Below are 12462 nucleotides of genomic sequence, written 5' to 3'. Positions count from 1 at the left end.
GCCTTACTTCCAGAGAACTTCTAGCACAAGTTTGTAAAGGGACATGTTCATGGATGTTTTCACAGTATCCCTAGGGAGTTATATGCAACTGAGGAGTCCATCATTAAGGGAATCAGTAAGTAAAATGTGTGGATGCATATGCTACTGCTGCAGTAAGAATCAATGAACTTACTGCTCATGGAGACATTTCAAAAATGTAATTTTGGGAGACAAAATAGGAAACAATAAGCTGCAGTATGAATATTATTTATTTCAACAGAACACACATCATTCTTCACACACGAGCGTACCTATTTATGTTGCTATCCACGTGGTTAAAGATATAGATGAATCTCGTTAAAATGGGTGAGTGTTTGCAGGAGGGAAATGAGAGTGGGAATTGAGGAAAGGGCAAAATAAAGGGAGTAAGTAGGACCTAACGAGGATCAACAATAACAATATATCAAGGCATCAAGAGCACAGTGAAATCAACCTACTTGTCTCTATGCAAAACCGAACAGCAACAACACCACAAACACAACTTTTAGGTGATTTTCAGTCATTTTTTTGCCACTTCAAATTATGCTGTAAGAGCTGTCTTTCTCAAGCCTTGTTCTTGTAATTAAAAAAAAAAAAAAAAGAATTGTTGTGGATGTACTATTTTTTCCCAAGAGAAAGTCCTGGAATTTCAGCCAGAAATAAAATTATAATTATGTGCTTAGCAGACACCCAAGGTGTTTACAGGCTGCCCCGATTCAAAGTTTCAGTGATCTGAGATACAAACTATGTCTCTGCAGCTTTCAAACTTTTTTGGTCTCAGGACTCTTTATACTCTTAAACATTATTGATGACCCCAGAGAACTTTTGTTATTTACCATACCAGAAATTAAAATGAGAAAAATTGAACATATTTAATAATTAACTTAAAAATAACCACAATAAACAGCAAAATGTTAACATAACATTTCAAATGAAAAATAATTATATTTGCAACACAAAAGTTTAGTGTTATAAGAGGTATTGTTTTACATGTGTGAAAATCTCTTTAATGTCTGCCTCAACAGAACACAACTGGATTCTCATATTTGCTTCTGTGTTCAATCTATTGTGTTATATTGTTTTAGTTGCAGTATACCAAGAAAATCCAGCTTCACAAAGATATGTAGTTCGAAAAACGAGGAGCATTTTAACAGCCTTTTCAGATAATTGTGAATATTTTTCCTTGACATTGCCTCAAAGCTTGATAAGGGTAATTTTTTTTTTAAATATTTTTGTTGTAAACCTTAATAAACATACAAACATTCTATATATGGTGTACAATCAATGGCTCACAATATCATCACATAATTGTGTATTCATCACTATGATCATTTTTATGAATACTTGTATCTTTCCAGCAAAAGAAATAAAAAAGAAAAAAGAAAAAACTCACACAAACCATATTCCTCACCCCTCCCTCTCATTGACCAGTAGTATTTCAAACTACTCAATTTATTTTAATCTTTGTTCCCCCTATTATTTATTTTTTATCCATATTTTTTAGTCATCTGTCCGCATCAAGTGGTAATTTCTTAAAGGATATTTGCAATGTGTAGTATGAAACTATTATCAGTCAACTTTTCATAGTGTTACATTAAAATCCATTGGTATGTCTTGAACTATAATGAGCCCTTTACCCATGCATTATTTTGTAATTCTATTTAGAACATATTGATTTATTGAGTTATGCATGTCATTATATAATATTAAAAAATCACACTCATTAATGATAACACTGATTTCATGAGAAAAGTGTTTAAATATTGGGAAGTTATCAAGCACACAGTGGTATAAATGGGTTTTCCAAAATCTAAATTTCCACTTGAAAGCTTGAATTTTGTCATTGGCAACAACACTGTCATTTGTATTCCTTGGGTGGAAGTCTCATTTTATTTAATTTGGAGAAAATTCCCATTACCCAAGACTGAATAGCTTGCTTGTCAGCTGTTCTTTCAACCAAGAATGGTTTCTGTGAAGAAAGATGCTAGTTTAGTTTGCAATCCAAAGTGTGATGAGACACTCATGACACTTAATTCAGTATGGAGAAGTACTTTATGCATACTTCCCATTTTGTAACAGAGTATTAAAGAGACTTGTACTCAAGGGTGGAGATTTACTACCATTAATAATATATATCGATTCATGAGGGACATTCTTAAATGAGAGAGAGAGGGGAGAGAGAGAGAGAAATATTTTCTGGGATTATATTTTCTAATCTGACTGTATTTTAGATTTGGAAATCTCCACATCAGAACTCACTGATAACCTTGGAGTTGGGGAAGTCTTTCTGAAAGTGACTTCAGGTGTTATACAAGAAAAGATAAATAAATATATATATTTGGCATTTTTTTAAGAAAAGCAATTCTGCATAACAAAAATATCATTAAGTAAGCCAAGCAACAAATATTTGCAATTTGTATCAGATGAAAGGACTCGCTTCCTTAATATATATATAGATGTGCTCGCTCCCTTAATATATATATAGATAGAAAAGAATAATGGATGAAACAAAAAAAAAACACAGCTATTTCACAGAAAAGGAAATATAAATGGCTCTTTAACAAATGAGAAGATGTTCAACTTCACGCTTCATTACAGCTGCAATGAGATATCCCATTTATGACTTATCAAATTGACAAAACACTTGAGTTTGGCAATGTAATCTGTTGGCAAGACTACAGAGAAAAGGATATTCTCGTACACTGCTTGGAGGAGTAAAAATTGGTATAACACCTGTGGAGGGCAATTTGAAAGTATCTATCAAATTACTCTTTAATCTAGCAATTGCACTTCTGGGAATTTTTCCTATGGATGAACGTCCACATGCATATATGTGAAATGACATTCAAAGTTATTTATTATAGCTTTTTTTTTGCATGTACAAAGGGTTAGAAACATCTATCGATCAACAGGGGAGTAAGAATAGTCATGAAGTGTTGAAGGGGTTGAGGTAGGGATAAGAGTGAGACTTTTCACCATATACCTATCTCCTTATGTTTTATGTTGAAATTTAATGAATACATTATCCATTAAATATTTTTAAAAGAGTTTAAAAAGCCTATCTATATCACCTGCCAAGTACTAGAGTTCCCCTTTATGGTTATCAAGATAGACAATGAGAAGAAAAATTATCTGTTTCTTGTTAAACTGAAGAATTGTATGTGCCTAATATGTCTTATTTTCAGTAGTCACCTGATAAATATTGATTAATGAATGAAGCAAATGAGCAATGATGCATTGCTGTTCTGTAATAATGACACACGAGATAAAACTGACTTTTAATTCCACTGTCCTTCCTCCTTGTAACATTAACTTTTTCTTCTTTTCTCTCCATCCTCCCTTCCTTCTTTTTTGTTCTGATACACATGACCTTCCACCCTACTGAGACCTGAAGAAAAATGTCTGAATGGAGAATGATTCCGTGTGGATGGACTATATAAGATATAACATATCTATATAAGGATCTGGTGGTTCAGCATTATTCCATTATCTCTTGCAAACTATGAAGCAGGGTCTATATTATACCAAATAAAATGATTGAAAACAGAAAACTATTTAAAACTTTTCTTTGTACATATAGACAAAAGCTAGGATGTTGAGCTCTGGGACAAGTTCGAGAGTTTGAGATTTTTATAATTCATCCATAAATTCCTGAATATGCATATTTTCCCATTTTGGCCAATTGCTTCTGTTAGATGGAAAATGTCCCATAAGAACTCAGAGTCCAGTAAATAAACAAAAATGCAATGTAATGTAATATAATGTAAAAATATAGTTAATGTATGTGATTAATAACAGAATGAGATGCTTCCTCGTTTTCTCAATTAAACTCTCAAGGATTGTCTGTCATACATAATATAAATGGTTATTATAAACTCCTTTTATCATACACTATAATTGCCATTTTCTCCTACAATTTTTTTTTAATATAAGCAATAGAGGTTTAGAATAAATTTATGAGGTGTCAAATTTCTGACATAATTGGAAAACAGCAAAGACGCAATTCAGTTTGTTTGATGAAGCATTTTACAGTTTACTTATGCATTCATGTGTATATACATATGTCTATACAAAATAATTAATTTACCACTTTAAAAAAGCTTTCATTGACTAAAATTGGAGTGTTGATGAAAATTCATGTGCAAAATACTGTATGGTCTCACTGACATGAACTAACATTAATGAATGAACTTGAAGAATTTCAGTTAAGAACAGAGACCATCAGGAGATAGAAATAAGGTAGATATTGGGTAATGGGTGCTGAAGGGATACAGATTGTGCAACAGGACTAATTGTAAAAATTCTGTAATGGATAATACTACCTAACTGTAGTACAGTAATGTTAGTACACTGAATGAAGCTGAATGTAGAGAATGACAGAGGGAGGAGGGCTGGGGGCACAAATGAAACCAGAAGAAAAGATAGATGATAAAGGCTGAGATGGTCTAATCTAGGAATGTCTAGAGTGTATAACAATAGGGACTAAATGTACAATTTAAAAAATGTTTTGCATGAGGAAGAGCAAAGGAATGTCAATATTGCAGTGTATAGAAAATAGATGATAATTCATATTTTAAAGCAAACTTATGTGTGGGATTAAAGAAAAAATGTGTATTTGGTACAAAATTTATATTTTGACTAGTGCATTTCCTAATATAACTTAAGTGGACAGCTTAACTGAACATCATAAGTACATGGAACCTTGAGCAGGGCATGAGAGTTTGTAGGTTTGTCCAGAGTGATGCCCCAATAAATCCCAGAGTGATTTGAAGAGTGAATAAAAAGTATTTGCAAAGACCCCTTGGGGGAATGGTGGGAAAGAGAGAAAATTCAACTTCCCCAAGTGGAGAATTCCTGTTACTCTCACAAGTAGTGGGGACAACCAAAGCAATAGGCTGAGCCCACAATCTTGGGGTTTGTTCATATGAAACTTAATGCTGCAAAGGATAGGCTAAGCCTACTTAAAATTAGGCCTAAGAGTCACCCCCAAGAGAACTTCTTTTGTTGCTCAGATGTGGCCTCTCTCTCTCTCTCTCTCAGCCAACATGACAAGCAAACACACTGCCCTCTCCCTCTCTATGTGGGGCATGACTCCCAGGGGTGTGGACCTTCCTGGTAATGTGGGACAGAAATCCTAGAATGAGCTGGGACTCAGCATCAAGGGATTGAGAAAATCTTCTTGAGCTAAAGGGGGAAGAGTGAAATGAGACAAAATAAAGGGTCAATGACAGAGATTCCAGAGTCGAGAGGTTATCCTGGAGGTCATTCTTGTGCATTAAATAGATGTCACCTTTCTAGTTAATGCATAACAGAGAGGCTGGAAGGAACTGCCTGAAAATGTGGAGCTGTGTTCCAGTAGCCATGTTTCTTGAAGTTTATCGTATGATAATATAGCTTTCATAATGTGAAATTGTGATTGTGAAAACCTTGTGTCTGATGCTGCTTTCATCTACCTTATTGACAGGCGAGTAAAACATATGGATTAAAAATAAATAAATAGGGTGGGCCATGGTGGCTCAGCAGGACCAGGGTTCGATTACCGGTGCTTGCCCATGTTAAAAAAAATAAATAAATATTAGGGGGGACAATGTTAAAATAAATTTAGTAGATTGAAATGCTAGTGATCAATGAAAGGGAGGGATAAGGGGTATGATATATATGATTTTTTTTTCTGTTTTCTTTTTATTTCTTTTTCTGGAGTGATATAAATGTTCTGAGAAATGATCATGGTGATGAACATACAACTGTGTGATGATATTGTGAGCCATTGATTGCATATGAATGTTCATATGTTAAGAATGTTCATGTTTGTATGTTGATCGGTTTTATTAATAAAATGAAAAAAATTCATGTCTGTGAATGACATAATTGTAGGAATTTGCTTTTGGTATAGCACCTCCATTATTAAATTATTCCTTTTCTAAGTAAAAATGAGTATCCTTTGGACTCTTAATTTAAATAACTGACAAAATCAAGATCAACATTCTAAATTTACCCCCACATGATGAGATCAAAGTTATTCATTTTTATTTCAAATTAAATTTCATTTTTGGAAAAGTAAGAGATAAACTTTTATGTCTAGGAGAAAAATCAGAAATAATTCAAATGGGGCTCGGATCCATTTTTATCTTTCCTGTGCTGCCCAGAAACTTCTGGGAATGGCATCCTTTCAGACTTGGAGGTGTCAATGCTGTGTTTCCACACATGGTTGGAATGAGGATTCCTTTGACGTGACTTTCTCCCGCTCATACATGGGAGAAGCAGGCGCACAGCGATGGGGTTGTTTCTCAGAGGTTTCTTTCATTGTTAGCAAAAAAGTTATATTGTCTGCCTGCATGAGAATGTTTATGGAAAACTTGAGGTTTTTGCATCTGGCATTCATTTTTGAGAGTTCATAAAATCAAACTATTGTATAGGTAACAGACATTTACACCCCAACAGACCCAAGTTGAAGTGTGGTGTACAACTGCAAGAGATCTCCACAGTTCTCCAACATGTTTGAAAAAGCCCAGAGTGGTTTATCCTGAGAAGTGGAAGCCATAGAAGTAGCTTTTTATGAATAGGACAGAGTTGCTGATTTCTAAAATGGCTTTATTAAAACCTCACCTAGGAGTACAGGCAGGATTCTTCTTTTGTTTAGTCTTTGGAACTTATAGTTATTTTAGTTGACAGATCCTAATAATAATTTTGAATTTATTTTCTCTAAAATTTAAAATAAATGTAGCGAAGACTCCTGAGTAGTGACTCACAATTACATTTTTCACCATCTGTGGTGAAATAGCAATATTAGGATAATGTAAAGAGTTCTTCATTGTTAAATTGATTTAGTTTAATTTAGGATTATTCTTTACACTAAGATTATGTCATTTTCTACTTTTAAATGTTAAAAATGCTTTCTATTTTATTACATAATGATTATGAGAGATGATAGTTTAACATCTATCTTTTTCCTTCAAAAAAATGTGGAATTTTTCTGAGGTCTTTCCGGTTTTCTTTTGGAAGTTTTATTGGTTTTGAAATCCAGAAATGTGAGAACCTTATTTCATACACTATTAAAACACCCATATAAAAAGTGAAAATATCTGTCAAATTACCCTTTGATTGAAGTTTCAGAAATTAGTGCAAGAAGCATTTAGTTCACCTAATATTTCACTTTTCGTTAGGACATTAACACATTTGCTCTCAATTAACAGTTAAACATAGTCTATTATATTCACGAAAGTGATCTAATGAATTGAGATGGGGTGAACTCAGAAGGGCGTTAACACCCCTGAGTAGAGGTGGATGGGCTACAGAGGATGCTAACATAGCAAAAGTTCACATTTGCCATGACTATAAAATTATCTTGGGGGCTGGGCTTTAAGAAACAGGATTTTATGGTTAGCTAAGTAAATCTACAATTAAAGAGAGGAAAATGATCACTTTTGCACCCTTAATGAATTAGAAATGGTGATTATGGCGAATAATGAAGGCTCAAAGGTATTTAAACCTGGATGACAAAACCTTTGCTTTGTTGCCACTCATCCTGGTGCCATATACATGATCCATAAATGTTTGGTGTATGAAGAACATGAAAGAAGAAAGAGAGCATGGCTGCTAGGACTGTAGCAATTCAGAAAAAAAGACGAATAGCTAATAAATAATTTTTGAAGACAGTTTTGAATATATGCAGCAGCCCCTTGTAATCTAGGCAACATAATCTTCTTTGCTGTTGGTTGCTCTACCTACTACATAAGGGGGGTGATACTCAAGCTTACTCATTTGAAAAGATCTTACGTTGACCATCAGCTGCCACAACTAAAGTTTATATGATAACTAGAACACTACAGAATTTGTGGTTTAAGATGATCCTAAATCCTTTAGTAATTTTAAACTACAGTTTTTTTTTTTTAGACACAGCTGGGCGACCAGCTGTGTGACTTTTTTTTTTTTTTTTAACATGGGCAGGCACTGGGAAGCGAACCTGGGTCCTCTGGCAGGCAAGCATTCTTGCCTGCTGAGCCACTGTGGCCCTCTAAACTATGGTTTTAATAAACCTTTTCCTTATGCAAATAATTTCACTTGAAGTTACATATTTTTGGACATAAAATCAATATCAGATCCTCAAAATCACCATCATTTCAAAGATAATCCAAATTTTTCTTCTTGTTTATATAAATAATTTTAAAATGTCTTACTGACAACTGGCTATATAGCATCAGACCTATTTTTAGATTGCTTGCACTTATCAAAAACATACTGTTGGTATTGTTTCTGAGCAGTTATTTGGCCCAAAGAGCCAACATTTGGTAAGGAATAGTATGAATGAAACTCATGAAAATTAGCTGTTTTGTCAGATTGGCCATTTGAAGTACAATTACATATAAGATCTTGGTTTTATTTTCCCCTCCAGTTTGCAAGACTTAGTTTTCCCATATAATGACCCGGCAATCCCACTTCTAGGCATAGACCCTGTTCTAGTTTGCCAGCTGCCGGAATGCAATATACCAGAAACGGAATGGCTTCTAAAAAGGGGAATTTAATGAGTTGCTAGTTTACAGTTCTAAGGCCAAGGAAATGTCCCAATTAAAACAAGTCTAAAGAAATGTCCAATCAAAGGCATCCAGGGAAAGATACCTTGGTTCAAGAAGGCCGATAAAGTTCAGGGTTTCTCTCTCAAGTGAGAAGGCACATGGCGAACACAGTCAGGGCTTCTCTCTCAGCTGGAAGGGCACATGGCGAACACGGCATCATCTGCTAGCTTTCTCTCCTGGCTTCCTATTTCATGAAGCTCCCCGGGAGGTGTCTTCCTTCTTCATCTCCAAAGGTCGCTGGCTGGTGGACTCTCTGCTTTGTAGTGTTGCTCTCTCTGAATCTCTCTGAATCTCCAAAATGTTTCCTCTTTTATAGGACTTCAGAAACTAATCAAGACCCACTCAAATGGGTGGAGACATGTCATCCCCTAATCCAGTTTAACAACCATTCTTAACTAAATCACATCAACCAGGGAGATGATCTCATTACAGTTTCAAATATACAGTATTGAATATGGATTATTCTACCTTTATGACATGGGATATATATTAAAACATGGCTTTTCTTAGGGGGCATACTTCCTTTCAAACCAGCACAGACCCCAAACATCAGCCAGGTATTTGACACCAATGTTCGTAGCAGCACTATTCACGATAGCCAAAAATTGGAAGCAACCCAAGTGTCCATCAATAGATGAATGGATAAACAAACAGATAAATGGATAAATGTGGATGAATGGATAAGTACAGTATATTCACACAATGAAATATTATTCAGCTCTAAAAACGAAAAGTTCTGATATATGCCACTGCATGGGTGACCCTTGAATATCATACTGGATGAAATGTCAGAGACAAAGGGACAGATATTGTAGATTCCACTTATATGAAATAGTTAGAAAATACAAGTTCCTAGACAGGAGCCAGACCACAAGTTAGGGTGGGGGTTCATATTTGGGGTGATAGGAAGTCATAAAAATGGATGGTGGGTGGTGAGGAGACCGCAACGTTGTGAATGAGACTGATGCCTCCAGATGGCATGTTTGGGAGAGGCTGAGATGGGGAAGTTCACGTGGTAAACATATTTCCACAATTAAAGAAAAAAGAGCTAGAGATACTAAAGAGAGAACAACAACTAAAAGCAACACATTATCTTGGACTGGATCTAGCAATTGAACAGAAACTGCCCCAAAGGACATTATTGGGACTTATGAATAAAATTGGAATACCAACTGTGAGCTTTATAGCTATATTCAATTTCTTGAACTTGACAACTTTTTTTAAGGTGGTTATATAAGTGCGTATCCTTGTTCTTAGGAAAAGTACAAGGAAATATTAAGTGTTAAAGGAGCATGATGCATACAATCTATTAGGACATGTTTAGAAAATAGAGAATTATATATAGAGAGATGGATAGATGGATGGATAGATGAAAAAAGAATTAATGAAAGAAAGAATGATAAAGAAAGAATAAGTTAAATGTGACAAAATGTTAAAAGTCCATGGATCTGAGAGAGAAGCGCATGCATGCAGCAAGAGGGAGTGTCCACAATGGGTTCCTGTACCTTCTTTATTTTCTCTATTCCTTGTGGAACTGGATCACACTATAGGGTGCCAAGTGGTGGTGGCCGTTATCTGACCTCACACGTGCCTCCTGCCTCCCTGGGGCCCATAGAAGGAATTCTGGGCCTGGGTCCTCATGAGGCTGAGGAACTAAGAGGCAGAAAGCTGGAGCCTGGTGCAGAGGTACAGAGGCGTGGAGCCCGCAGGAGTGCACGGATGGGAACACGGGACTAGGAAGTGAGCCAAGCCATGTTCCTTGGATGCGCTACCCTCACCAGTGCAGCCCTGTGACCAGGAACTCACCCCACACCCCACGCACCTGAACCCCATCACCTACTCCCATTTCCTGCACTCCGGGCGCCCCAACCCCACCAGCCCCCAGTGCATGTACCTGCCCCCCACCCCCACCCCAAGTGCAGCCCAACCCACCTCTCCTGCATCCTCCTGAGCACTAGCCCCCTCCCTGTTCCTTGCAGGCCGTTGCCAGCACATAAAGGTTGCGGGCACTAACCTCCATGCCTAGGCTCGTCTTGCCCCCTGCCCGTACTGTCGCACAGCCTCACCCTGTCCTCCCTGAGCTCAGCACATCCATTTACGGCACTTCCAGTCCCACGCATGCACACAGGCCCCCAATCATATCCAATTCAGCTCTGGGAACTGCACTTTACAGCAGTCCTAGAACCGCGCATGTGCACAGCGCTCAGCCTCACTTCCCAGCTCTGGGAAAGTGCTGACCTGCACAGCTGAGTCATACCTGCCCCCAATCCATGAAGGCCTAACACTGACCTGCTGCCACAGCTCTACGCATGCGCACAAAGGGCCCTGTGCCTTAGACCAGCGCACACCAAGTTTACGCTCCCCAGACCAGTGCACCTGCACAGCTACATCCTCTCTGCCCGCTGGGCGCCCACATTCACAAGCATTAGCATAACATCCCCAACCTGTGCCTGTACCCACCCTGAAACAAATCACCACACTGAGTGCTCCACACTGTGCCCTGCTCCCTGCTGTACAACCATTCCGCAAACACAAGGCCTTAGACTACTGAAGAAATCAACTCCCAAACTAAATCAATCAAGATATTTACATGTGTTGAAGACAGCAGAGGATTACTAAGCATATCACAATGCTTAGTAATATCAGAAACATAATCCAGCTATATGCTGCTTACAAGAGACTCATCTTAGACACAAGGATAAAAATAGATTGAAAAGTGACCTGCCTAATGACCATATTAAAACACCAGAGGAGACACAGGCATTGGAAGAACTAATCAAAGATGTTCATACAACTCTACTTAATAAAATAAGTGGGATAGCAAACGACATAAAGAAGATCAAGCACAAAGAGCACAAAGAGGAATTTGAAAGAATAAATAGAAAAATAGCAGAAATCACAGAGATTAAAGATTCTCTTGACCAAATTAAAAACATACTAGAGGCAGACAACACCAGATTTGAAGAGAAAGAAGAAAGAATAAGTGATATAGAGGACAGGATAATTGACTTTGAAGACTCAAAACAGCAAATGGCAAAAAAGATGGAAAAAATTGAAGGGGAACTCAGGGAAATGATAGACAAAACAAAGCATGCAAATATGAGAATTATTGGTGTCCTAGAAGAAGAGAGGAGAAAAGGGCTAGGAAGAATAGCTGAGGATATAATGGGGGAAAACTCCCCAACCCTCATAAAGAACATAAATATCCAAGTCAAAGAAGCCCAAGGAATTTCAAATAGAATAAATCCAAATAGGCCTTCCCCAAGGCACATACTAATCAGTCTGTCAAATGTTGAAGAGAAGCAGAAAATCCTGAAAGCAACAAATGAAAAACAATCTACTACACACAAGGGAAATCGAATAAGACTGAGTTCAGACTACTCAACTAACACCCTGGAGGCGAGAAGGCAGTGGTATGATATATTCAAGATCCTGAAAGAGAAAGACTTCCAGCCAAGAATTCTGTACCCAGCCAAATTGTCCTTCAAAATTGAGGGAGAGATTAAAGTTTACACAGACAAAGAAGTCCTGAAAGAATTTGTCAACAAGAGACTGGCCCTACAAGAAATACTAAAAGGAGTTCTGCCGGCTGAAAAAAAAAAGGCAAGAGAGGGAGGTCTGGAGGAGGGCACAGAATTGAAGAGTACCACTAAGGGTAATTTAAAGAATACAAAGAGAAAGGGGAAAAGAATATATAAATCTGATAAACAAAATTAAAAAAAGATAAGATGGTGGAGTCAAGAAACACCTTTTCAGTAATAACTTTGAATGTTAACAGACTAAATTTACCAATTAAAAGATACAGATTGGCGGAAAGGATTAAGAAACATAATCCAGCTATATGCTGCTTACAAGAGACTCATCTTAGACA

The sequence above is a fragment of the Tamandua tetradactyla genome, chromosome 5 (genome assembly GCF_023851605.1).
Source record: "Tamandua tetradactyla isolate mTamTet1 chromosome 5, mTamTet1.pri, whole genome shotgun sequence".
NCBI classification, from domain to species: domain Eukaryota; kingdom Metazoa; phylum Chordata; class Mammalia; order Pilosa; family Myrmecophagidae; genus Tamandua; species Tamandua tetradactyla.
This window is presented reverse-complemented; position numbering follows the sequence as displayed.